Genomic DNA, 27,108 nt, shown 5'->3' on the forward strand with positions numbered 1-27,108 from the left:
ATATAAGACTCATACAACTCATGGCAATAAAACAAATAATATAATAATACAATGATACAAATAAATAAAACAAATAATACAATGAAAAGCTGATAAAGAACCTGAATAGATATTTTTCCAAAGAAGATGTACAAATGGCCATGAGGTAAATGAAAATTAGGGACATCAACATCACTAATTATCAGGGAAATTCAAAACAAAACTAAAATATTACTTCACACCTGTTAGAGTGGGTATCATCAAGAGGACAAAAGATAACAACTGTTGGCAAGGATGGGGAGAAAAGAGAACCCTCGTGCACTGTTGGTAAAAATGTTAAGTTGGTTCAGCCACTATGGAGAACAGTGTGAAAGTTCCTTGAACAATTAAAAATGAAACTACAATATGATTCAGCATTCCTACTTCTGGGTAAAAGAAATAGAATCAGCATCTTGAAGAGGTATTTGAATTCCCATGTTTATTGCAGCATTATTCACAATAGCCAAGATAGTGAAGCAACCTAAATGTCTGCCTGTAGATAATGGATAGGTAATTGTGATTTTACATATATATATAATTCAAACATGAGAAAGAAGGAAATCTTGCCATTTGCAACTACATCAATAGATTTTTAAGGCATTATGCTAAGTAAATTAGGTCTAAAATAGAAAGAACAATACTGTGTGAATTCACCAATGTGTGGAAATCTAAAAAAGGCTGAACTCAGAAAAACAAAGAATAATGGTGGTTGCCAGTGGCTGGTGTTGGGGGAAATGGGGAAATGTTTGTCAAAGAGTGCAAATTGCCAGTAATATGAACAAGTTCTGTGGATTTAATGTACAACATGGTGACTATAGTTAACAAAACTGTATTATATACTTGAAATTTTTTAAGAGAGTAGATCTTAAATGTTATCATCACAAAAAAGAAATAATAATTTGTGAGGTGATAAAGTTGTCAACTAACCTTACTTTGGTAATCATTTTTTAATACTTAAGTGAATCAGATCATCATGGCATACATCTTAAATTTACACAGTGTTGTATTTCAGTTGTATTGCAATAAACTTGGAAAAAAAGTCTGTAAATTTTGGGATACTGTTTATTTTACGGTGGCAATTCAAATTTTCAAAAACTAATATTTTCCACTGAAATCTAAAATTTTATCATTGTCAGCAAATATTGCTGGTTGTTTCTCTGGAAATTATAGTCTCATGCTATATTTTCAGGAAAATAAATTTTAAATATCCAAATCTGAATAACCTAACTTTAATGCCTTTGTTATTTCAATGAGAAATGTCATTCTATGGAAGAATCACATGTTTTAGCGGGCAACTCAATCTACATGTGCTTTTCATTGAGATAAGAATTGTGCCACAGATATTTACCCTAAAGATACAAATGTAGTGATCCAAAGGGGCACGTGCACCCGAATGTTTATAGCAGCAATGTCCACAATAGCCAAACTATGGAAAGAACCTAGATGTCCATCAACAGATGAATGGATCAAGAAGATGTGGTATATATACACAATGGAATACTATGCAGCCATCAAAAGAAATGAAATCTTGCCATTTGCGACAACATGGATGGAACTAGAGCGTATCATGCTTAGCGAAATAAGTCAAGCAGAGAAAGACAACTATCATATGATCTCCCTGATATGAGGAAGTGGTGATGCAACATGGGGCTTAAGTGGGTAGGAGAAGAATCAATGAAACAAGATGGGATTGGGAGGGAGACAAACCATAAGTGACTCTTAATCTCACAAAACAAACTGAGGGTTGCTGGGGGGAGAGGGTTTGGGAGAAGGGGGTGGGATTATGGACATTGGGGAGGGTATGTGCTTTGGTGAGTGCTGTGAAGTGTGTAATGTAAACCTGGTGATTCACAGACCTGTACCCCTGGGGATAAAAAGAATTGTGCCACAGAAGTGTTTTATCTGTACTCCCATTTTGTTACAACAAATATATAAAAAGCATATTCACCCAGGGGTAATTAAAAAAATAAAAAAGAACTTTTATTGCTTTAACAACATCAATGTAATTCTTTTAAAATTTTTATTTAAACTCTAGCTAGTTAACATATATGGTGCAATATTAGTTTCAGGGGTAGAATTTGGTAATTTATCACTTTCCTAAAATAGCCGGTGCTCATCACAAGTGCCCTTTTAATCCCCTTCAGCTATTTCTCCAATCTTCCCACTCACCTCCCCTGTGGTAACCATCAGATTGTTCTCTAGTTAAGAGTCCATCAAAAGGATGAATACCCAACTTTTGTAGCAACATGGATGGGACTGGAAGAGATTATGCTGAGTGAAATAAGTCAAGCAGAGAGAGTCAATTATCATATGGTTTCACTTAATTTGTGGAGCATAACAAATAGCATGGAGGACATGGGGAGTTAGAGAGAAGGGGGTTGGGGTAAATTGGAATGGGAGGTGAATCATGAGAGACTATGGACTCTGAAAAACAATCTGAGGGGTTTGAAGTGGCGGGGGTGGGGGTGGGAGGTTGGGGTACCAGGTGGTGGGTATTATAGAGGGCATGGATTGCATGGAGCACTGGGTGTGGTGAAAAAATCATGAATACTGTTTTGCTGAAAAGATAAATTTAATTAAAAAAAATTTAAAAAAAAAGAGTCTGTTTCTTAGTTTGCCTCTCTCATCTTTTTTCTCTTCCCTATTTCTTTTGTTTCTTATATTCCACATATGAGTGAAATAAATACACACACACACACGTATATACGTGTGTGTGTGTGTGTGTGTATGTGTATGCTCTATATCTATATATAGATATAGAACATATCTTCTGTATCCATCCATCTATCAATAGACACTGGCTGCTTCCATAATTCTCTTTATTTAAAATTCCAAGTAGATGAAAAGAAACTAATGACTACTTGTAGTTTGTTGCTTTTGTCATTATTTGTGCTAAGATGCTCCGACCACTGTTTTTGTAACATCAGAGAAAATGTCAACACAGCGAAAATGGCAAACAATGTCTTAGTATTGATAGAAAAGCAATTTTCACCCGTGAAATCCCTGAAAGAGTTCTGAGTTACCTGAAGGTAACATTTTTGAGTACTAATAAAATGAATCTCAAATTTCATAATAGAGGGAATTCATGATGGAGATCTACAATTCATTTTATAGCTATCATTTTTTTCCCTAAGATATATTTTTTTCATGAACTGAAGCCTGAACAAAGCTTTATTAACTTATTTTATTAACTTATTTCTATCTATCTTATGCATAACATTTATTTATTCTAAATATCTTTGGTCTAAAATTTTTAATTTGTGAGCTTTAATATTTTTTCTTACCTTGGACATTTCTGTGAAAGCTGGAAGAAGTGGAATTGCAATTTTTCTGCAGATGTCAGTTTGATTCAGGGGTGACTAAGTTTTGAAGGACATCGTTGATTCTGCAATTCCACAAATAGGAACGTAGACTATGATATTTAAGCAAACCTCAACCAGTTGGAGCAGAGCCCTAGCTATATTCAGTACTTTTGATTTATAAACCCCTTTAAGGAGTTTTTCTTCATGTTTCAGGAGTTGAACGATAAATGTTCATGTGTTCAGAAGCAATATAGACTTTATAGTATATTCTGTATATGCTTGAGCACAATAGAAGCATGGCCACAGGGACAAGCAAAAAGCTACAAAATTGGAGAGGCGGGCAGTTGGAAGTTTGCATCAGTTGAGAAACTTGTAGCACAATATATTTTTAATCTATTGCCTGGCCTTTTTTCTCACACTTGAAATAATCCAAAACCTCAGTAAATACATTTTAATATGTAAACTATAATAAGCAGAAATGGGTTTTAAAAGGCTTAATGATACTTAAACTAATTATTTAGAAGTGTGAATTTCCACATTTATCCAAGATCATCAAGCCTCCAGGAATGACTGATTGGGCTCCTCTATGTGCAATGCCATTTAAATGCAATAACTTGGAAATATTCAATGAAATATGGCCTTCTTCCTTTGCAATCTATAATTAAAATGCCAATTTTATCTCAGCAATCTATGTAAATTTACATTTAGAATGAGCAAATTAAGTTTTTATTATAGCCTAGAGTATTTATTGTTCCTTTTTATGTTTGGGCGTTTTTAAGGGAAGGAGAAAGAGTGTTATACCACAAAAGGATTTGAAAAAAATGCCTTTGCAATTGGTAATAATGTAACAAGTGTAGCTTTGTCAGGTGACCCATAGGTGGTTATTCAAAACCACCTCAATATTAGAGGCAGGATGGCTTGTTTAAAAATGGGAAAAGTAATAACACTATGAGTGAATGCACTTTTTCAACAGTCATAATTTACATGCTATAAAGGCAGCATCTGAGAAAATGTGTTAGTGTGCACTACACACAACTAGTCAGAAGATAAAAATCAGCATCAGTCTTCAAAGTAACTCTATCTCTCTATTTAAGGATACTTTGCTCATCATAGCAGCTCAGAAAACTCATTAAGTTACTGGAAATGAGCCTAGTTCTGCTTTTATTATCAGTTCCGTGATACAGCTTCCTGGACAGCATGAGACAACTGTTAAGGAAAGGGTTTTGCAGCCCACATTTTTTTCTTTTATAGAGTCGCATGTTTTTGTAATACCAAGTGTAGTTGTAAAACACAAGATGTTTTTCATTCCCAAACTGGTTGTGGGGAGGGTCTTGGGCAGGAATTAATGTGTGGTGCAATTTCATATTTTAGGAAGATGTTTTACATGTTTGCACTCTCCCCTCTCCTACAGTGCTATCTGCCAAGCAGAGCTGCTGCCAAGAATCCTTACCCCATAATTAGACTGAGTGGAGGTGGAAGGTATAGATGAAGTAAGGGCAAGACATTAAACTAAAGCTAAACCATTTTTTTCCCATAATGAAACAGAAAATTCCTGTTGAGTGTATGGATTTAGAAAAGGAACCATCACTGTATGCAATTGGTCTCAAATTATTATTTTTATTATACAAATGAAAGGCTGAATTAAAGTGTATAATAAAATGCATATAAGGAATTAATTACGCAGAAGTGAAGACAGATTCAAGTTCAGATTCATCTGGTTCTGAAGTCCATGTTTTTGGCATTATTTTACATGTACTATCTTTTCTATTGCCCCAAATATCCCCAATGTTCCTGCTTCCCTGCTCTCTACCTTTTCCTTCCAAGAATGGACATTTTAATCCTAGTAATTAATGTTACTAACTATGAAGTCTTCATGTTTCCAGTGACTTATCTTGTGTTTTTTTTTTAATGGGATTATAATTATAATAAAGACTAGTTTTAAAGCTGTTGTCTAAATGTGTTTTTTTAATGTATTAAAATTGACATTTAAAAATGTGTATATATTCTCTAAAATTCAGATATCACTTGGAGAAATTATCATAAATTCTCTACTTACAAAATTCTTCTTATAACTCAAAGTCCCTGAACATAACACACAAAACAGACATAAGAAGACATGAAAGGCTGAAAAGAGAAAGCAGTCACTTAGTGGCCTCAGGACTTGAGGACCAACACAAATAAGTGTTCACTGGGTTTTCTTTTTGCCTCCCATATATACCAAACATGGCACATAAGAAGCTTCCAAATTGGATTCTACAACAGGGATAAGAAAAAACAAAAACAAAAACAAAAACAAAACAAAACAAAACAAAAACAAGAAAAGTCTATAGCCTTCTGCTAAAAACTTGGAAACAGTGGTCCAACAGAATAGATAATCCTTTTGGCCATATCCACCTTATCCCATCCAAGCGCTAATGAAAAACTGCCCTTTACTACTACCAGGGTTTTTGGTAGATGGGAGCTGGTTTTTCACCCCAGGACCCTAACCCATGGAAACAGATGGTAGTCTTCTTACTTCTCCCTCCAGGGCTGATGTCAGCAAGAGTGAACAAGTTGCTATCCTTTCATCTTCCAATCAACAGAAACCAACACTACTCCAACTCCCTCAGCAGAGTAGCATGAGCATTGCTGAGCTGAGAGATGACCTTCTAAGCCCTGTCCTGTGAAAACTTTGATTCACTTACTGAAGCGGAATCAGTAGGAATGAGAGGAAGCTGACAATCCACACATGCATGGCAGAAGCAAGCAATGATCTGATTTCCCACTAGGAATGGTCAGCGGAGTCCAGTGGCAACCTGAGCTTCCACCCCCTCCTGGTGGTAACAAGACATTACAATGCAAGGCAAGGCCAATCAGCACTAATCCCACACCCTCAGAGTCACAGGGGCTTTGTGGGAGATAAATCTCCTTACAACCCAGCAGCAGTAAGTCTGAAATGAGGCAGTAAGACACAGGGCTAATCAACACTAGTTCCCTCCACCTCTGTTATCATCAGAGCTCAGTGAAAAGTTGAGCCTCTGGCCTACCCAGAAATCAATGAAATTAAAAAAGGTCAAGGGAGGTGGGGCTTGTCGGCAACCCATTTTTACCTTCATCTCCTCTTGTATTACTGGGGCCAAGGAGGCTTAAGCTTTTGCCCCAACAGTATAGCAACAAGAAGTATGAATCAGTCCATGTTCCTTTTCTCTGGTATTAGTGAGGCCAGATGGTAGTTGCGGGGTGAGGGGACTGGGGCAAGAAGACATTCGCTCCATCCCATTCATCTGTAATGAAGCAATGTGAATCAGTGTCCCATTTTTGCTGCAACAGTTTTGGCAGGCCTGGCAGAAATCTCTCATGCTATACCTTAAAAGAGGGACAGACTGCTAAATGCAAAGATTAAATAGGATCTAGATTTTTGTGATATAATATCCAAAATAAACAGGGTATTAAAAAAATCACTTCTACAAGGAGACAGACAGAAGGTAAAAGTCACCATTTTTAATTACTCCAGAGCATTTTGTTCTTAACAAGGTCTGCCATCGGAAGAAATTATTTTGTAAGAGCCTAACCTGTTTGGATTTTATCAGAACCTAACTTACCTGAGGTAAGGGAAAGACCCAACTCCATCCCCTTTTAACCATCCTATTCCATCTAAAATGGGGGTTAAGGACTGTGGAACTAAGAAAAATCTACAGTCACACAGTCTGGGATCACAGGTTCACCAAAAGGCTGACTCAAAGAACTACAAAATGCTTCCTCTCCCCACAGCTTACTACTACATTTCTAAGGGTCTTTTTACTGAAGTTCTTTTCACCTATTACATAATGTCCAGTTATCAAGAACAAATTACAAGGCACACTAAAAGTGAAAGATTAGGGACGCCTGGGTGGCTTAGTTGGTTAAGCCTCTGCCTTCGGTTCAGGTCATGATCCCAGGGTCCTGGGATGGAGTCCCACATCGGACTCCTTTCTCAGCAGAGAGCCTGCTTCTCTCTCTGCCTCTGCCTGCCACTCTGCCTGGTGTGTGCTTGCTTTCTCTCTCTCTCTCTCTCTCTCTCTCTGACAAATAAATAAATAAAGTCTTTTTTTTTTTAAAGTGAAAGATTAAAAAAACAAAAAAACTATCATTGTTTAAAGAGATTGAACAAGTGTCAGAATTAGAGTCAGATACATAGTAAAAGGTTAAAATTATTATACTAATAATTAAAATATAATTAATATACTAAGAGCTTTAAGGTTTTAATGGGATATAATGATGTTAGGTGTCATCATTCTACCCTAAGAAAAAGCAAAAAGCTAACTAAACTGAAAATCGGCAACTATTCTTAGATTCAGCTGACAAGTAATGTGACAGGGAAAATCACAATCCCCCAAATTAGAGAGAGACAAGCAGATACAGAGAATCATAACTTATTGGAGCAGAAACCTCTGAAGGAAGTAGTAGCAGGTACATTATGTGTGTCCATTAACAGAATAATTATAAGGCATGGGAAAACGCCAGACATACAGTTTGAAGACACAAAGCAAGCATCAGTACTAGACTCAGATATGATGAGGGATGCTGGAGTTATAAGACTGAGGATATAAAACAACCGTAATTAATATACTAAGGGTTCTAAAGGAAAAGGTATACAGCATGCAGGAAGAAATAGGCAATGTAAACAGAAAGATGAAAATCTGAAAGAACTAAAAAGAAATACCATAGATCAAAAATTCTGAAATAAACAAATAATTCATCTGACTGGCTCATTAGTAGAATGGAAATATCTGGGGAAAGGATCTTAGCCTGAGAATATCAATAGAACTTTTCAAATATGAAAAGCAAAAGGAAGAAAGATGAAAAACAAAGAGTTTATCCAAGAACTATGAGACAACTACAAAATGTATAACATGTGAGTAACAGAAATATCACAAGGAAAAGGAAGATACAAAGGAACAAAAGCAATTTTCGAAGGAAGAATTACAAAGAACAGCCCCAAATTACCATCAAATATGAATCACAGATTCAGGGAGTTGAGAACATCAAACACAATAAATGCCAAAAAGAAAACAAAACAAAACACACCAACCCAGAATCTTATACCTGTGAAATTATCCTTTAAAAGAAAAAGAGAGGGGCCTTTGTATGGCTCAGTCAGTTAAGTAACCCGCTCTTAATTTGGCTCAGGTCATGATCTAGGCCCATATCACCAGGCTCCGTGTTCAACAGAGAGTCTGCTTCTTTCTCTCTCTCTCCCTCTCCCTATGCCCTTCCCCCTTCTTGTGCTCTCTCTTGCTTCCTCTCTTTAAAAGAAATAAATAAATCTTTAAAAGAAAAGGAGAAATGGAGCCTTTCTCAGACAAATTAATTTGAGAGTTTTGTTTGTTTGTTTGTTTTTCTAGTAAACCTGCCTTGCAAGAAATTTAAAAAGTTCTTCAGAGAGATCAGATCTACATGAAGACAAAAGAGCACTGGAAATTGTAAAATAAGAATGTCTGTTTTTTCATAATTGAGCTAATATATAATGATTTGCTCAAAATGATATCATCCATGGGTTTGATTATATATGATTATGTACCTATATGCCTATGTGTAAGTGAAATGAATGACAACAAATATAAAAAGAATATAAGAAAGGAATTATAAATATTTCATTATTATAAGATACTTGCCCTACCTGTGAAGCAATATAATGTTATTTGAAATTGAGCTTGGGTCAATTGTCAATATATATTACAAACTTGAGGTCAACCACTTGAAAGATTAAAAAATAGAAAAAAGAAATATAATTGATATAATAATAATGGAAATAAGGGAAAGAATGTAAAATCATACAAAATAATCAATTAAAACCACAAAAAATGTGTTGCTTGGGTGGCTCAGTGGGTTAAGTCACTGCCTTTGGCTCAGATCATGATCTCAGGGTCCTGGGATGGAGTCCTGCATTGGGCTCTCTGCTCAGCAGGGAGCCTGCTTCCCTCTCTCTCTCTCTCTCTGCCTGCCTCTCTGCCTACTTGTGATCTCTCTCTGTCAAATAAATAAATAAATAAAAATCTTTTAAAAAAACACGAAAAATAGGAAAAGTGTGGAAGACAAAAATGAGAACAAAGAACAAGAACAAATAGAAAACAGTAATATGTATGGTAGATATTAACCCAATTATATCAAAATATAACTTTAAACATAAATGGTCCAAATATACCAATTAAATAGCATATTGTCAGGGAGGATCAAATCAAGAAGAATCAACTATATGTTAACTATGAAAAACCTATTCAAGATATGAAGACACATATACGTGAAAAAAGGTATAGGAAAAGATATCATGCTAACACTAATCAAGAGAAAGTAGGAATAGCTATATTAATTTCAGACAGAGTAGACTTCAAAGCAAAAAAATCATAAAATTTTTACTACAAAAAAGGAGTCAATACTACAAAAAGACATAATAATCTTTAATGCATATGTACCTTACAGAGGATCAAAATAAGTGAGGCAAAAACTGATAGAACTCCAAGGAGAAATAAATAAGTCTACTATCATAGTTGGCTACTTAAACATCTTTTGATCAGAAATGGGTAGATCCAGCAGGCAGAAAATTATTAAGGATGTAGTCGAACTCAGTATTACCACAAACTCACTGAATATAATTGACATCAATAGAGAAATTCAGGGGCGCCTGGGTGGCTCAGTGGGTTAAAGCTGCTGCCTTCGGCTCAGGTCATGATCCCAGGGTCCTGGGATCGAGCCCCACATCAGGCTCTCTGCTCCACGGGGAGCCTGCCTCCTCCTCTCTCTCACTCTCTGCCTGCCTCTCTGCCTACTTGTGATCTCTGTCTGTCAAATAAATAAATAAAATCTTTAAAAAAAAAAAATAGAGAAATTCATTCAATAGCAAAAGCTTACACATTCTTCTAAAGCTCACATGGAATATTCACCTATATAGACAAGATTCTGTCTCATAAAATATACCTAAGCAAATTTAAAATTATAGAAATCATATAATATGTTTTCAGATTACAGTGGAATTATAGTATAGATAAATAAAGATAGAAAATCCTCAATTACTTCGAGATTTAATACTACACTTCTAAATAACACATGGGTGAAAACTAAAATTTCTTTTGAAATTGAAAAATATTTTGAAATAAATAAAAATGAAAATTCAACATATTAAAATTTATTGTAAATAGTGAAAACAGTGTTGGGACAGAAAAAAATCACATTAAATATATACATTAGAAGAGAAAAAAAATAATAGAAATCAAAATACCAGTCAATTAATTTGAAAACAAGAAATCACTATGGAAAATCAATAAAACCGAAAGCTGGTTCTTTTGAAAATAAAAAAGATGGTAATCCAGCCTAACTAAATAAAAAAGAGAAAAGACACAGTTTGCTAATAACAGAAATGAAAGTGGGTACACTACTGTAGACCTCACAGACATTAAAAGAGTAATAAGCAAATACTCTGAACAACAGTATGTCTTCAAATTTTTAACCTAGTCACCTAAGTTGGTGGACTAATTTTTTGAAAGACACAATTTACCAAAAAGTCATACAAAAATAGGTCTTTATTAGGGCACCTGGGTTGCTCAGTGGGTTAAGCCTTTGCCTTCGGCTCAGGTCATGCTCTCAGGGTCCTGGGATCAATCCCCACATTAGTCTCCCTGCTCAGCAGGGAGCCTGCTTCCTCCTCTCTCTCTGCCTGCCTCTCTCCCTAATTGTGATCTCTCTCTGTGTCAGATAAATAAATAAAATCCTTAAAAGAAAAATAGGCCTGTATCTATTCAAGAAACTAAATCAATAATTAATTACCTTTAAAACAGAAAGCACCAGGCTCATATAGGCTTAATGGTATTGTATCAACCCCTTAAAGAAGAAATTATACCAACTGTTTACAGTTTCTTCCAGAAGAACAAAAACAAAAAGAACAATTCCTAACTCATTCTATGAGGCTAGTATTACCCATTACCAAAACCGACAAATATTATAAGAAAAGAAAACTAAAAACCAGTATCTCTCATAAACATAGATGCAAAACTCCTCAACACAATATTAACAAATTAAATCCAATGACATATTAGACATCATTATCAAATGGGATTTATCTTGATAGTAAGGGCCAATTAAACATTGGAAAAGTCAATTAGTGTAACTCACATCAACAATCATGAAAACAAAAATCACAAGACTCTATCATTAGATGCAAGAAAAATATTTCACAAAATTCAAAACCTGCATATGATTAAAAACAACAACAACAACAAACCTCAGCAAATTAGGAAACTTAGTTTTGATGAGGGAGCAGGAGGCTGGCTGAGGACAAAGCAAAAGCTGGCGCTTTGCACCCCCTCTTCACCCACTCCCCTCCATATGTGTAGCATTCCTCAGGCACCCCTGATCACCATAAAACGATAAATTGTTAACTTGCAGGGATCGCAATCCTGCAGAACAGGAATCTCCCTTGCCCTACAAGATGTCCTAGAGACCTAAACAGGGAGGTTACCCTATCAATAGCACAAATTTCCAGAGGCAAATAACTCTTGGTTCCTGAAGCCCTAATGTCCCCCTCCCACCATAAACTGGAGGAGACTGAGGTAGAAAGGAATGTAAATGATAGCCAGATCATAATACCCCACCAAGAATCCCCCATTATCTTGATGTTAATGCCTGACCTAAAGACGACATTGATCAAGCCATAAGGGCAAAGACTCCCCCCCCCCCCGGCACCTTGTAGGCCCTCCCTAACATGTGAGAACTCTGTTGAAATCTCCCGTTCCTTCACCACCTCCCCCCAACCGTGGGGTATATAACATGCCCACCTTCACAACCCGGGGCAGCAGCTCTTCCTGCCTACGGGTCCTGTCCCCGTGCTTTAATAAACCACCATTTTGCACCAATGACGTCTTAAGAATTCTTTCTTTAGTCGTCGGCTCCGAACCTCCTCACCCCACCAAACCTGACTTAGGTTCTGGGACTTCATCATTTTGATAAAGAACATCTACAAAAACCTACAGCTACCATTATACTTACTGGTGAGAAACTTGAAACTTTCTAATTTAGATCAAGATCAAGCCAAGGATGTGCCCTCTTACCAATGCTTTTCAACACTGTACTGCAAGCCCTTGCTAATATAATAAGACAAAAAGGAAGTAATTTTACATAGATTAGGAAGACAAAAACAAAACTTGTTTTCAGATGGCACGATTACTTATGTAGAAAATACAAAATGATTAAAAAAAAAAAACCTCTCCCATAACTAGTGATTATAGCAAAGTTGCAGGATACAATGTTATTACACAAAATTCAATCATTTGCCTGTATACTATCAGTCAAAATGTGGGATTTGAAATTAAAACCGTATAACATTTACACTGGCATCCTGCAAATAAAATCCTTATGTATAAATCTAATAAAAGTGTAAAAAATTTACATAAGCAAAAGTAAAAATCTCTGATGAAATAATTCAAATAATGAAATTAATGCAGAAATATTCTATGTTCATGGAGAGAAAGACTCAATATATTCATGATATCACTTCTTCCTACTTCGATCTATAGATTTACTGTAATCCCAATCAAAATCCAGGCATCTTATTTTGTGGACATCAACAAACTGATCCTGAAATTTATATAAACTGGCAAAAGACAATATCTAACTCAGTATTAACACTATCCAACTTCAAAACTTAGTGTAAGTTTACACTAATGGTCTTCATGAAAGATCTGACAAATGATCAATAGAACAAAATAGCCCAGATACAGACTCCTATCAATTCAGTCAATTAACCTTGAGAAAAAGAAGTAAAAGCAATACTATGAAACAAAGATTGTCTTTTCATAAATGGTACTGCTGAAACCGGATATCCAAATGTAAGACAAACAGACAAATAATCTAGACATGGGCTAGATTAACAAAAATTATCTCCCAGTAGACCAGAGATCTAAATATGAAATGCAAAATTATGAAACTCTTGGAAGCTATAAAAAGCAAAACTTATTTGGCCTTCAGTTTGATGATGCCTTTTTTGATGCAACACCAGAGCCTGGCTCATGAAATAAATAGTTGATAAGCTAGACTTTATTAAAATTGAAAATGTTTATTATTCATAAAACAATATTAATAAAACGAGAAGACAGGCCACAGGTTAGGGAAAATATATATTTGCAAAGAACACAACAGATAAAGGACTGTTGTCCAAAATATCCAAAGAACTCTTAAAACAACAATAATAAACATTCTGACTTAAAAATGAGCAAAAGATCTGTATAGATACCTCAACAAAGAAAATACATATATGGCAAGTAAGCACATGGGATAATGTCCAACATTTTTTTAAAGATTTTATTTTTTTATTTGAGAAAGAGAGAGAGTGTGAGAAAGGGGAGGGTCAGAGGGAGAGGCAGACTCCCTCCTGAGTAGGGAGCCTGATGCGGGACTCCACACTGGGATTCCAGTATCATGACCTGAACCTAAGGCAGTTGCTCAACTAACTGATCTACCCAGGCATCCTGGATGACGTCCAACATTAAATGTCATTACAGAATTGAAAATTGAAACAGTAATAATGCCAATTAAAATAGCCAAAATTTGAAACACTGGCAATATCAAATGTTGGAAAAGATGTGTAGTAATAAGAAATTTCATTCATTACTGGTGGGAAGCTAAAATAGTATAACCACTTTGGAGACAGTTTATGAATTTCCCATACAATCCAGCATTTCACTCTTTGGAATTTACCCAACTGAGCTGAAAATTCAAGTGCACACAAAAACTTGCACATAGATATTTACAGCACCTTTGTCAATGATAACCAAAACTGAAAAACAATCAAGGTGTCTTTTAAGTGAGTAAATAAACAAATTGTAGCTACATTCAGACAATGGAGTATTATTTAGCATTAAAAAGAAATAAGCTATCAAGCCATGAAAAAAACTAAGAAATTTAAATACATACTACTAAGTGTGGCAGTGATTCTGAAAAGGCTGCTTCCAGTATCAATCCAACTACATAACATTCTTGAAAAGGCAAAACTAGGAGATGATAGGGGTGCTTGGGTGACTCAGTGGGTTAAAGCCTCTGTCTTAGGCTCCGACCATTGATGCCAGGGTCCGGAGATGAGCCCTGCATCAGGCTCTCTGCTCAGCAGGGAGCTGGCTTCCCCACCCCCCTCTGCCTGTCTCTACCTACTTGTGATCTCTGTCAAGTAAATAAATAAAATCTTTAATAAAAAAAAAAAAGAAACAATTAGGGAGATGGTAAAATAGTGTGTGATTGCCAGGAATTAGGAAAGAGTAAGCACAATCATAGGTAGAAAACAGGATTTGGGGGACATTATCACCATATGATACTACAATGGTGGATATATTTCTTTGTACAGTTGTCAAACCCATAGGATGTACAACACCAAAACTGAGCCCTAATGTTAACTATGACCTTTGGATGATAATGATTTGTCAGTGTAAGTTCATTAATTATAATAAATGTACCACTATTTTGTGGGATATTGATGGTGAAGAGGTTGTATGTTTGTGGAGAAATGGAATATATAGAAATTCTGTACTTCAGCTCAATTTTACTATGAACCAAAACCAGCTCTAAAATAGAACTTCCTTTTTTTTTTTTTAAGAGTACATACAATTAGCACATCGAAATTAGATAAGAACTTCCTTTATTGGGTAAATTTCCAAAACATATCTAAAATCAGAATATTTAATGGAGAAGTGTTGAAAATGTGTCTTTAGAGATGGTTAACCCTCACACGTCATAAAGAAGTTCTCTTCTCCTTCACACAATAAACCATGAAAAAGAAATGAAAAGAAAAATGATTATAACTAATAATAGCTGCCATTATTTACCAATAATATGATTGTTTATGCAGAAAATTTATAAAAATATATAACTTAATTAACACTTAAATTAGTAAGTTTACTGGATTCTATAATAATCAAAAATATTTTAAATCTGTATAACAAAAAGCACTCTTGAAAATACAAGTCTAAAAGTGATATCTTCACAAACACCAAATATCTAGGAAGAACTATAATAAAATGTCTAATATTTCTTCAGGTAATAGTAATAAATATCTTTGGGGAAGTTACAGATGCTTACTAAATGGTGGGATATGTCACACATATATTAGGAAACTGAATATTTTAAAAGCATCAGTGTACCCCATTCCATTAATGTATAGATCTATAAATTCAATGAATTGCAAATAAACATCACAAAAGGATTTCTATTTCTAAGTTTTGACCAGCTGGCTCTATTTTTTTAATGGAAATATGGAAACTAGAATAGCCAAGATACCTTCACAGAAGAAAATGCAAGATAAATGAATTTGCTGTAACTAATTCCAAGACTTCATATTAAATCAGATGAAATACACTTAACATTACCACAAAATTAGAAAACTAATTTGATGGAAGAGATGCACACATAGTCATTTTTAGTTTTGGCATATTTCTACTGAAGAGCACTGGATTAAAAACAATCTTTCAATAAATGGTGTGGTTTTCATTGAAAATCCATATAGAAAAAAATAATAATACAGCATGACCTCTACTATGCTGTATCAAATTAACTCAGGGTATATATCTGTATATTATATATACAACTCAGGTTGTATATCTAAATCCACAATAAAATGATAATGTTTTGGGTCTAAAGGTGGTGCCAGATGGTGGTAAAGGAAGGTCCTAAAATTGCCTCTCCCCATAGACACAATAAATTACAGCTATTTAGGGAACATTTCCTTTGGAGAAAGAATGGAAAACTAGCCAAATATCTCCTCCACAACAAAGGATAAAAGGATCACATTGAGATGGGTAAGAGAGGCAGATACACATATCACCAGAAAACCCACTCCCCACATGGTGACCCACAATCAGGAGGACTCTCACAAATGCAGAACTTCTCCCTGAAGAATAAGGACTCTGTGCACTGTACCAGGACCCTCAGCTCTTGGGAACTACATCACATAGATGAGCCCCCAAAACATGTGGCTTTGAAAACCAGTAGGATCTCACCCAAGAGACATATAGAGTCATAGGAGATGGAGATTTCGCTCTTAAAGGGCTTATGTGCAGACTCACTCACCCCAAGAACAGTGCAAAAGTAAGAATTTGGAAAATGCAGAGACCATAAAAGGAGATTTATTCTATTCTTAAAGATACTTTTTTTTTCTTCTTAAAGATTTTATTTATTTATTTGACAGACAGAGATCACAAGTAGGCAGAGAGGGAGGTAGAGAGAGAAGGGAAGCAAGCTCCCCGCTGAGCAGAGAGCCTGATGCGGGGCTCGATTCCAGGACCCTAAGATCATGACCTGAGTCGAAGGCAGAGGCTTTAACCCTCTGAGCCACCCAGGCGCCCCTCTTAAAGTTGTTCTTAAAGCATCTACCAGAGAAGCAAGAGTCTGTTAGAATTTTCTGTTAAGGACTAGGTATGACAGTTATCACCTTTTGCATTCTCCCTCTACCTTGCTAGTGCAGTTTCTCAGCCCTACCCAAACTGGCATTCCACCAAAGCCACGTAAGTGATACCTCTTGGGTGCTTGGCTCTGGTGGCCAGAACGATTGTGATTCTGGGACTCAAGGTTCTGAACTGGATTGAAACACATTACTGGAAGGCTACCATTCCCAGGGCTCTACACAGAAGATTGAAATACACCTCCAGTCTTTCTGTGAAAACAAAACAAAACAAAACAAAACAAAAAAATATGTACTTGTCTTGGATCTTCAGCCCGAGGGGAAGGTTTAGGCTTACTCCACATCTGAAGGCTATGGAATTGTTCTCAGGGAACTTAGGCACGGGAAAATGATCTCTGTGCTCTCCTCGGCCCCACTACAACTCACCACTGCCACCCAGAAGGGAACTATACACTCATCTGGAATTCTGATTTTTTAAACTATCACCAAGGGAACATCTCCAGACCAACTGGTCTGGAGGCCAGCCGTCCCACGAGACTGAGTATGTTTGCATATACCTTGCAAGCTGTGCTCTGAAGATCTAGCTTCCAATCATCCTGAAATGAGTGCTGTCTGTGCTTACTCCCTCTTGAAAACAGACAGGTCTCAGCACATGCTCAACAACTGTCTCTTAATGAGAACAAATAAGGCTGTTTGACGGTCAAAAAATTTCCAGAGAAAACCAAGGGCTAGGGCAAGGTTCATCACTTACACAAGGCCACTGCTTCAAGACTGGAAGAGATGATGGTTTTGTCTAATATACAGACACAAATGGAGCATCAAGCAAAATAAAAAGATTCAGGAATATGTTCCAAAAGGAAAGAACAAGTTAAATCTCCAGAAATAAACTTACGTGAAGTGGAGCTAAGAAAAATATCACTAGTTTACTTATATGTGGAAATTTGCCCCTCAAAAAGAAAGAAAAAAGTAAAACAAAACAAAATTCAGAGATACAGAGAATACATTTGGGGATGCCAGAGGTTTTGGGGAGTTGGTGAAATGTGTGAAGTGGATCAAGAAATATAAACTTCCAGGTACAAAATAAATAAGTTAGAGGGATATAATATATAGCATGGTGGCTATATTCAATAATGTATTGTGTAAGTTGAAAGTTACTGAGAATAAATCTTGAAAGTTCTCATTACAAGAAAAAAAATGTAACTTTGCATGGTGACAGATATCAAGTAGACTTATTGTGGTGATTATTTCACAATGTATATAAATATTGAATCAGTATGTTCTATATCTGAAACCAATACAATGTTTTACGTCAGTTATATTTCAACAAAAAGTAATAGTATTCATAAAAATAACATAATAGAAAATCTCTATAATCTTTTTCACCCCACACTACCATCCTATGCATATCTGAAGATCAATAATAAGTAGTATCTTACTCATGAGAAAAAAATAAGGTTTTCTTGAAAGAAAGTATTGTTAAACTGAATTATGTTAAAAATAAGAACTATTTGTCAAAGGTCAAGTTAACTCAGTGAAGAAGCAAATGACCAGTAAACATGTGCAGAGAACTGGAAATGGAAATTAAAAATTGCAATTGAAATTACAACAAACAAACAGACAAGACAACATTGGAGAGAATGGAGAACGGCTGGATCTCAGCTGTATTGCTGATGGTGGCCCAAAATGATCCAGTCATCTTGGAAGAAGATTGGCAGTACCCATATAGTTAGCCTATGTATGCTCAACAAGTCAGTAATTCCACTTGCACATAGGTATATGTACAACAGAAGTGCATACAAAAATGTACCAAAAGGCAATTGCATGAGTGTTCATGGCAGCCTCATAGTCCCAAATGGAAATGCCCAGATGCATTTCCAAAGTTGAGCAGATACATAATTATTGTACTAATGCTATGAAAATATGCTATAGCTATTAAAATAAATGAATATAAATTATATACAAACAATACATCTCAGAAACATCATATTGAGAAAAAGAAGCAAATTATTCTACTTTCCACTTATATGAAATGAAAAAAAAACAGGTATATCTGACCTATATTTTTAAAATTCAAGATAATAATTGTCTTTAAGGAGTTTGAGTTGTTATTAGAAAGAGACACAAGTAAGAAAAGTGATATTTGTTCTATTTCTTGATTTTGGTCATGTTTCCTTGGCTTCATTCTGTGAGATTTTGTTGACCTGAACATTTATGCTCATGAACTTTTCTATATGCATTGTTATAGATATTCAATAGTAAGTAGAACACAGTCCTCAGCACTTACTGCACTTAATTAAACTCACAGTTATGGGGTGCCTGGGTGGCTCAGTGGGTTAAAGCCTTTGCCTTCCACTCAGGTCATGATCCCAGGGTCCTGGGATCAAGCCCCACATCAGTCTCTGCTCAGCAGGGAGTCTGATTCCTCCTCTCTCTCTGCCTGCCTCTGCCTACTTGTGATCTCTGTCGAATAAAGAAATAAAATCTTTAAAGAAAAAAAAACAAAACAAAACCTCACAGTTACATAGAACAAGATCTTTGTTTAGACCTCCAGGGTGAAGAAGTGAAGAGTTTTGTTTTTCAAAGTGATTAACTTGAAGAAAGAATTGGAAAGACTTTCAGACGTTCTCAATTCTTCACGAAGGCAAGAGCATTGCTCGATCACTTGTGTGTGTTGAGGATATATAAGAAAACAGAATGGAGAAAATTCTTACTCCATCATAGATGCAGGTCCTTGTAAAGATTATTACATGGATACTATATACTGGGTAAGATGATTAAAGGTTTTTTAAAAGCCGAAATATTAGGACTACCTAACAAATATCCCTAAATAACTTGTAATATCTTTGGCTGAAAACATTAAATTATTTAAAAAAAATAAACTATTAAATTTTAAATATGCAATGGCCAATGATTTAAAGATTTTTTCAAAAATGTTTTGAGTGTGCTGCCTGATTTGTTCTTATTTAGGGTATAGCTGTATTTTCTAATGAGTTAACATTCATCCATTAGTTTTAGTACCTTTCAAATAATTTAAGAAAAAAAAGAGAAAAATTTGACACTGTTGATTATTCTGAGTTTATTATGCCTCATCTCATAAAGCTTGGATTTGTGATTGTAAAGTACTGGGGACTAGAAAATCATCCCTTTGTCTTGGTTATCCTTTTATACAGTGTTGTTTCTCTGTTACCTAGAATCATGTGAATTAAGCCATTGATACTAAGAAACTTCACAATTTAATATTTCACAGAGTAAAACTATGGGGGACATTGAGGAGACTGAGATAGTGATGAGTTGATCTGCACTCTCTATGCTTCTACAATGTTTCAAACACTTTGGAAGTTTTTAATAGAAAACTTTTAAAAAGAGTTCTTTGTAGACAATAACCCACATAAGATAGACTGATCAATCGATCAATCAATCACATCAGGCATGAAATTGTAACAGAAAGAACACATAGCCATATAGACTTGAATTGAAATTGCAATTCTGACCCTTTCCAATTGTGGATTGAGAACAAGTTACATAATTCTTATTCTCTCTCTCTCTCTATCACTCTGGTTATATCTATATCTACTTATGCATACTAATGCATATATGTATATTTTTATTTTCATTTATTTATATTTATATAGTTGGGTTGACTAGTAGATAAAGAAGACATATTTTGTATCAGTTAAGTTGCATGCAACTGCAATTTAGATAAGGTATCTTTCTTAATCATTTAGAGGTTTTTTTTTTTTTGTTTTGTTTTGTTTTTTCCTCCTGCAGATATCATTAGAAGTCTTGATGTTGTTAGTCCGGGAATAAATGATTGGCTCTGTGACACTAGTATGTACCCTGACTCTTCTTTTTTGCCATTCATAGTTGGTTATTTTTATCTTCAGGATCACATAACAATTGTTCCATCTCTAGAAAAAAAGAAAAAAGAACATGGAAAAAAGTCAGTGGTTCCTTGATAGCTGTATTGGGCCATTTACATCAAAACAACCACAGTGCTTCTAAAAAAAAAAAAACAAAACATTTAGGATATATAATTATTTCTACCTTATTTTTAACTAAGACATTATTTCCCTACTCTAAACAGTGATTCTCTTTAATATGGAACTAGAAGATAAGGTTACCAGGGGAGGTCAGTGAAAGGATGGGAGAAACATGTGATGGGAATTAAGGAGGGCACTTGTCATGATGAGCATCAGGTGTTGTACATAAGTGTTGAATCACTAAATTGTACACTGAAACCAATATTACACTGTATTTTAAATAGCTGGAATTCAATAAAAAAAGAAAAACTAAAAAAAAAAAAAGAAAAAAAGAAAGAAAGATAAGGCTTTTTTTTTTTTAAACTACCAATGGTAGGTATCACACCCCAGCCCTTGTAGCTAACCATTACCTGTAATCACCTTCCTTTCCATACATAGAACAGAGTAATTCCAACCCAAAGACAACAACCCTCAAATTTCATCTCGATTCTGTATATAGCTTAAAATACAACATCTCTGGATTTTGGAGTCCTGTCTTTCATCATTTTGGAAGCCACTCAGGCTCTTCACAGTAACTAGCATTTTGTCCCACCAGATGTGTGGTGACAGTGAATTTCCCTCCTCAAGCTTAGTTATGATCAAAGGCATGTGAGTAGATCTAACATCCGTCACTTCTGGGTTAAAGCTTTAGTAGCCAGCACATACTTTGCAGTGTATTCATTTTCATAGCAAGAGAGAGAGCTTTCAAGAGGGTTGTCATTGCATGGGTGGAGAAGGGACAGTAAAGTATCCTCCAGACTGAGAAGTCACATTGAGATGGAAAACTGAAGAAAGCTCTTTCATACATTTTACATAGAGTTTTATTAAGGGTAACATCTGAATGGAGGGGGGAGGATCAGGCAGAAAAACAATCCATGAACTATATGCATCCATTCTTTGCCCAATCCAGACCTTAACACATAGCTTTTATAGAGCAAGTGGCATTGTGATGAGATCAAATGATAGCAATCTAGAGTTAGCCTTCTGTGCTTGTCATCGCTACAAGTTATCTATAGTGAGATTGTTTTTTTAAGATTTTATTTATTTATTTGAGAGAGAGAGAACATGAGAGGAGAGAGGTCAGCAGGAGAAGCAGACTCCCTGCAGAGAAGGGAGCCCTATGGGGGGCTTGATCCCAGGACTCCAGGATCATGACCTGAGCCGAAGGCAGTTGCTTAACCAACCGAGCCACCCAGGTGCCCTATAGTGAGATCTTCTATATGCTGTTCATCATCTCTACTAGTTATTTACAGGGAGACCTTCTTTTCACACATTAAGGGATGATCAGAACAAGCCTCAAATTTAGGTCAGAGCACATATTAACATCTATGAACCTGGAGCACATGGTCCTGTGGGAGGTCATTGTGTAGGCATTGGTATGATGGAGGGCCAAAGAAGGAGATAGTGTTGTCAGCCTCTCACAACAGAATGCAAAGTCACTGCCTTGCTGTGGTATCATGTATAAAAATAGAAATAGATTTTGTTACTTTCAGTCATGGAGTTTTGAGACAGTTGTCTATCTGATTAATTTAGTAGTTGGCTTTTACAGACATGTATTTATGTAATAACTTAAAATGAAATGCTCTGTCTTTGTCCTCAGCTGACAGGTGATGAAGAAATTTTCATTGGAGGCTGGTATGATGGTGATCCTTTCATTTAGTGAGAAACATTTCCTAACACACTTCCCTGATGTATCTTGAAAGCAGATAATGTCTCAATTGTGTCTTTAAAGAGAGAGATTGAATAAACAGAACATATATATTATGAATTGATTACTATAAATTGCAATTAAAAAGAAACCATGAGAAATGAGCTCAGTGAAGATGGCTAATTTTTAAGAAGGACTGAAAAAGAACAGAACATGTTAAAAATGCCAAGGGTTATAGGGCAACTTAGGCCAATTACATTTTAACCCGTAAATTTATTGAAAAAACAAAACTAAGGAGAGCTTTGGATGGCAAAGGCTGATAAAATAATCAGTTTTTGAAGCCAAGAGGCAGTAGCTTCATTCCTCTTAAGTTCTCCCTCTTACAAATAGAAAACCCTGGACATAATTCAATAAATCACTATGGGAAGATGTCATGTTTGGCCAGCAAGCCTGGAAATGGTAAAATGAAAAGATTACTCCAGACATCTTAGCTGGAGAAAGGAGAGGGCTGGGGGATCAGATGATCTAGTGGCAAAAAATCCTGATCCAAGGTCTACTTCCATTTTTATTATGCATGTTATCAAAGATTCGAGATCAGAAAGGAATGTAAAGTTATAATTACTAGGGCAGTGACATTTATGGGCATTGTGTGATTACAACTATCTGTGTTTGTGACCTGCAGGCAGGGAGCAGGTGACTATTAAGGATTTATATTTAACCTAAGTTAAGCGTCTGTCTCCTGGGAGAGAACATTGAGTCAGTTAGGATCTGGCTGTTTTCAGCCCAGAAATTCAAAGGAGGCCCAGTTTTCTGGTCACTGCCTCTTTGCTTTTCAACTAGCCTCTCCCAAGGAGGACTGTGTCTATCATATCTTAGTTAGCCAGGCATTGTGAATTCCCAGAGGGAGACTCTTAAGAGTGGAATGGAGAAGATGGACTCTCTAGGGGTGGTGCGACTTAAGAGATGAAACACTAATGATATTATAGAGTGTTCTTATTGCCTCCCACATATCCCAGGAAGGACACTTACAAAACCTCCCAAATGGAACTGCCACACACACACACACACACACACACACACACACGCACACACACACACACATCTAAGAAAGCCTATCCCGCTAGCCAAAGTACTGGGAAAATGGTGGACTAAAAGAACAGAAATCAGAATGCCTGGGAAGCTCAGCCAGTTGAGCATCCAACTCCTGATTTCAGCTCAGTTGCTGATCTCAGGATCCTGAGATGGAGCTCCGCATTGGGCTCTGCACTGGGCCTGGAGCCTACTTCAGATTAACTCTATACCTCTCTCTCTCTGCCCTTCCCTCTGCTTGCTCTCTCTCTGTCTCTAAAAATGGATAAATAAACCTTCAAAAGAACAGAAATCTTTTTGTCAATATCTAACTAACTAAAACCAAATTACAATGAGAAAAGCCATACTTTCTTTAGTGGAGAGCTGACTTTTCAGCCCAGGTTCCAACCTTTCAAAAGTATTGTTCCCCCACATAGTGGCATCTGAAGGACCCATAGAATGGTGAATATCAGCTAAAGATGAAAAGAGAAATAAACAAACCCACAACTGTAGTTAGAAACTTTAGCACCCTACTCTAAGCAATTGAAGAAACTACTAGATAGAAAATCAACAAGGATATAGAACATTTGATAATACTATCAACCAACAAGATCTAAACACACATATAGAACATTCCAGGAGGTACACATTTTTGGTTTTGTTTTTGTTTTTCAAAACTTCATGGAACACTGTTTTCCAAAGTGGCTGGTCCAACTAACATTCCCACCAACATTGTAAGAGGGTTCCCCTTTCTTCCACATCCTCTCCAACTCTGGTTGTTTACTGTCTTCTTAATTTTGGCCATTCTAACTGGCATAAGGTGGTATCTCAATGTGGTTTGGGTTTGAATCTCCCTGATGGCTAATGATGACAAACATTTTTTCGTGTGTCTGTTAGCCGTTTGAATGTCCTTTTTGGAGAAGTGTCTTTTCATGTCTTCTGTCAATTTTTTGATGTGATTATCTATTTTGTGTGTGTTGAGTTTGAGGAGTTCTTTATAGATCTTTCTTGCCAGTCCTTTGTCTGTAGTGTCATTTGTGAATATCTTCTCCCATTCCGTGGGTTGCCTCTTTGTTTTGCTGTTTCCTTTGCTGTGCAGAAACTTTTGATTTTGATGACATCTCAAAAGTTCATTTTTGCTTTTGTTTCCTTTGCCTTTGGAGACATATCTTGAAGGAAGTTACTGTGGCCGATGTCAAAGAGGTCACTGCCTATGTTCTTCTCTAGGATTTTGATAGATTCCTGCATCACATTGAGATCTTTTATCCATTTCAAGTTTATCCTTGTGTATGGTGTAAGAGAATGGTTGAGTTTCATTCTTCTACACATAGATGTCCAATTTTCCCAGCACCATTTATTGAAGAGACTGTCTTTCTTCCACTGGATTTTTTTTTCCCTGCTTTGTTGAAGATTATTTGACCACAGAGCTGAAGGTCCATATCTGAGCTCTGTATGCTGTTCCACTGGTATATGTGTCTGGTTTTGTGCCAGTACCATGCTGTCTTGGTGATCACAGCTTTGTAGGAAGGCTTGAAATAAGGCAACATGATGCCCCCAGTTTTATTTTTTTTTCAACATGTCCTCAGCAATTTGGGGTCTCTTCTGGTTCCAAAGATACAGATGTAGTGAAAAGAAGGACCATCTGTATCCCAATGTTTATAACAGCAATGGACATAGTTGCCAAACCATGGAAAGAACCAAGGTACCCTTCAATGCATGAATGGATAAAGAAGATATGGTCTTTATATACAATGGAATATTATGCCTCCATCAGAAAGGATGAATATGCAAATTTTATATCAACATGGATGGGACTGGAAGAGATTATGCTGAGTGAAATAAGTCAATTATCATATGGTTTCACTTACTTATGGAGCATAAAGACTAACATGGAGGACATGGGGAGATGGAGAGGAGAAGGGAGTTGGGGAAATCGGAGGGGGAGATGAACCATGAAAGACTGTGAACTCTGCAAATCAAACTGAAGGTTTTGGAGGGGAAATAGGTAGGGGTTGGGTGAGCTTGATGGTGGGTTTATGGAGGGCATTTATTGCATGGAGCACTGGGTGTGGTGCATAAACAATGGATTTTGAAACACTGAAAAAAATAAATTAAATTAAATTAAAAAAAAAACCCTCATGGAAGATTTATTAAGATAGACTGTGTCTTAGTCTATAAACATAGTTTAAATGACTTAAAAACACATAAAATATGTTCTGTGGCCATAATGGAGTTGATTTAGATACCAATAACAGGAAAAATAAATAGCTACATCCAACCACTTGAAATAAACAAACATAAAAATAATAGATGATTGAAAGAGAAAATCTCAAAGAAATTAAACAAATACATAGAACTTAATGAGCATAAAAATGCATAGTATAAAAAAAATGTGAGAAGCAGCCAAAGCAGTACTGAGAGGGATATGAATAGCAATTGATGGTTATATTGGAAATAGAAAAGGTCTTAAATAAAAAAATAATGGTTAGACCTTAATTAAATAGAAGAAAAGCAAAACAATGTAAAGAAAAAAAAATACTAAATCTTAGCAGAATAAATAAAATCAAAAACAAGCAAATGATTGAGAAAATTAATAGAACAATAGATAATTTTCAATAAACAACAGAAATATAGCATGACTGACAAATATTAAAATAGTGAAGACACAAATAATTGTCAGAAATGATACATGAGATATGGCCAAAGACCCTGCGGCCATCAAAAAATAATTGGGGAAAAATATAAACACATTTATGCTCATATATTTAATTGTTTCATAGAAATGAATGAATTTCTTGAAACTAGAAACTACTAAAACCCATTTAAAATGAAATAAACAATCTGAATAGTCTTGTCAAAATGCTAAAGAAGAAAGATCATATTATCATGTCCATCGAGGCAGAAGAAGCTTTTGACAAAATCCAAAACCCAATCATGATTTAAAAACAAGAAAAAACAAACAAAAAAACCAAAACCAAACAAACAAAACAAAAAACAAACAAGAGAAAACAAAAACAAAACACCTGTCAATTAGGATGAAAGGAAGGGAAAGCTGAGAAAGAAAAAAAAGAAAAAGATGTCTGTTCTCACCACTCTCTTCCAACATTGTTCTGGAAATTCTTGCCAGCACAATCAGGTTTTAAAAGAAACTACTCCTATTTTTAGATGATATGATTATATCTACATAAAAAGTCTGGAAAGGCTTATCATTTTTTTTTTTTTTTTAGAATAAGGAATTTAGTAAGTTGGCAGGATGTAAATGCAAAACAATCACAGTTTTGTTTTGTTTTTAATTTTTATTAAACTACACAGGTTTTTGTTGTTGGGTTTTTTTGTTTGTTTGTTTCTAATGCATTTTTATTTTTTTTCCATTTTATTTTCTTTCCAGTGTTCCAGAATTAGTTGTTTATGCGCCACACACAGTGCTCCATGCAATATGTGCCCACTATAATACCCACCACCAGGCTCACCCAACCCCCTACTCCTGTCCCCTCCAAACACCCCTCCAGTTTGTTTATCAAATTCCACAGTCTCTCATGGTTTGTCTCCTCCTCCGATTTTCTTCAACTCACTTCTCCCCTCCATCTCCCAATGTCCTCCATGTTATTCCTATGTTCCACAATTAAGTGAATCACAGTTTTATATATACATAGAAAACAT

The sequence above is a fragment of the Mustela erminea genome, chromosome 11, assembly GCF_009829155.1.
Source record: "Mustela erminea isolate mMusErm1 chromosome 11, mMusErm1.Pri, whole genome shotgun sequence".
In the NCBI taxonomy this organism is placed as follows: domain Eukaryota; kingdom Metazoa; phylum Chordata; class Mammalia; order Carnivora; family Mustelidae; genus Mustela; species Mustela erminea.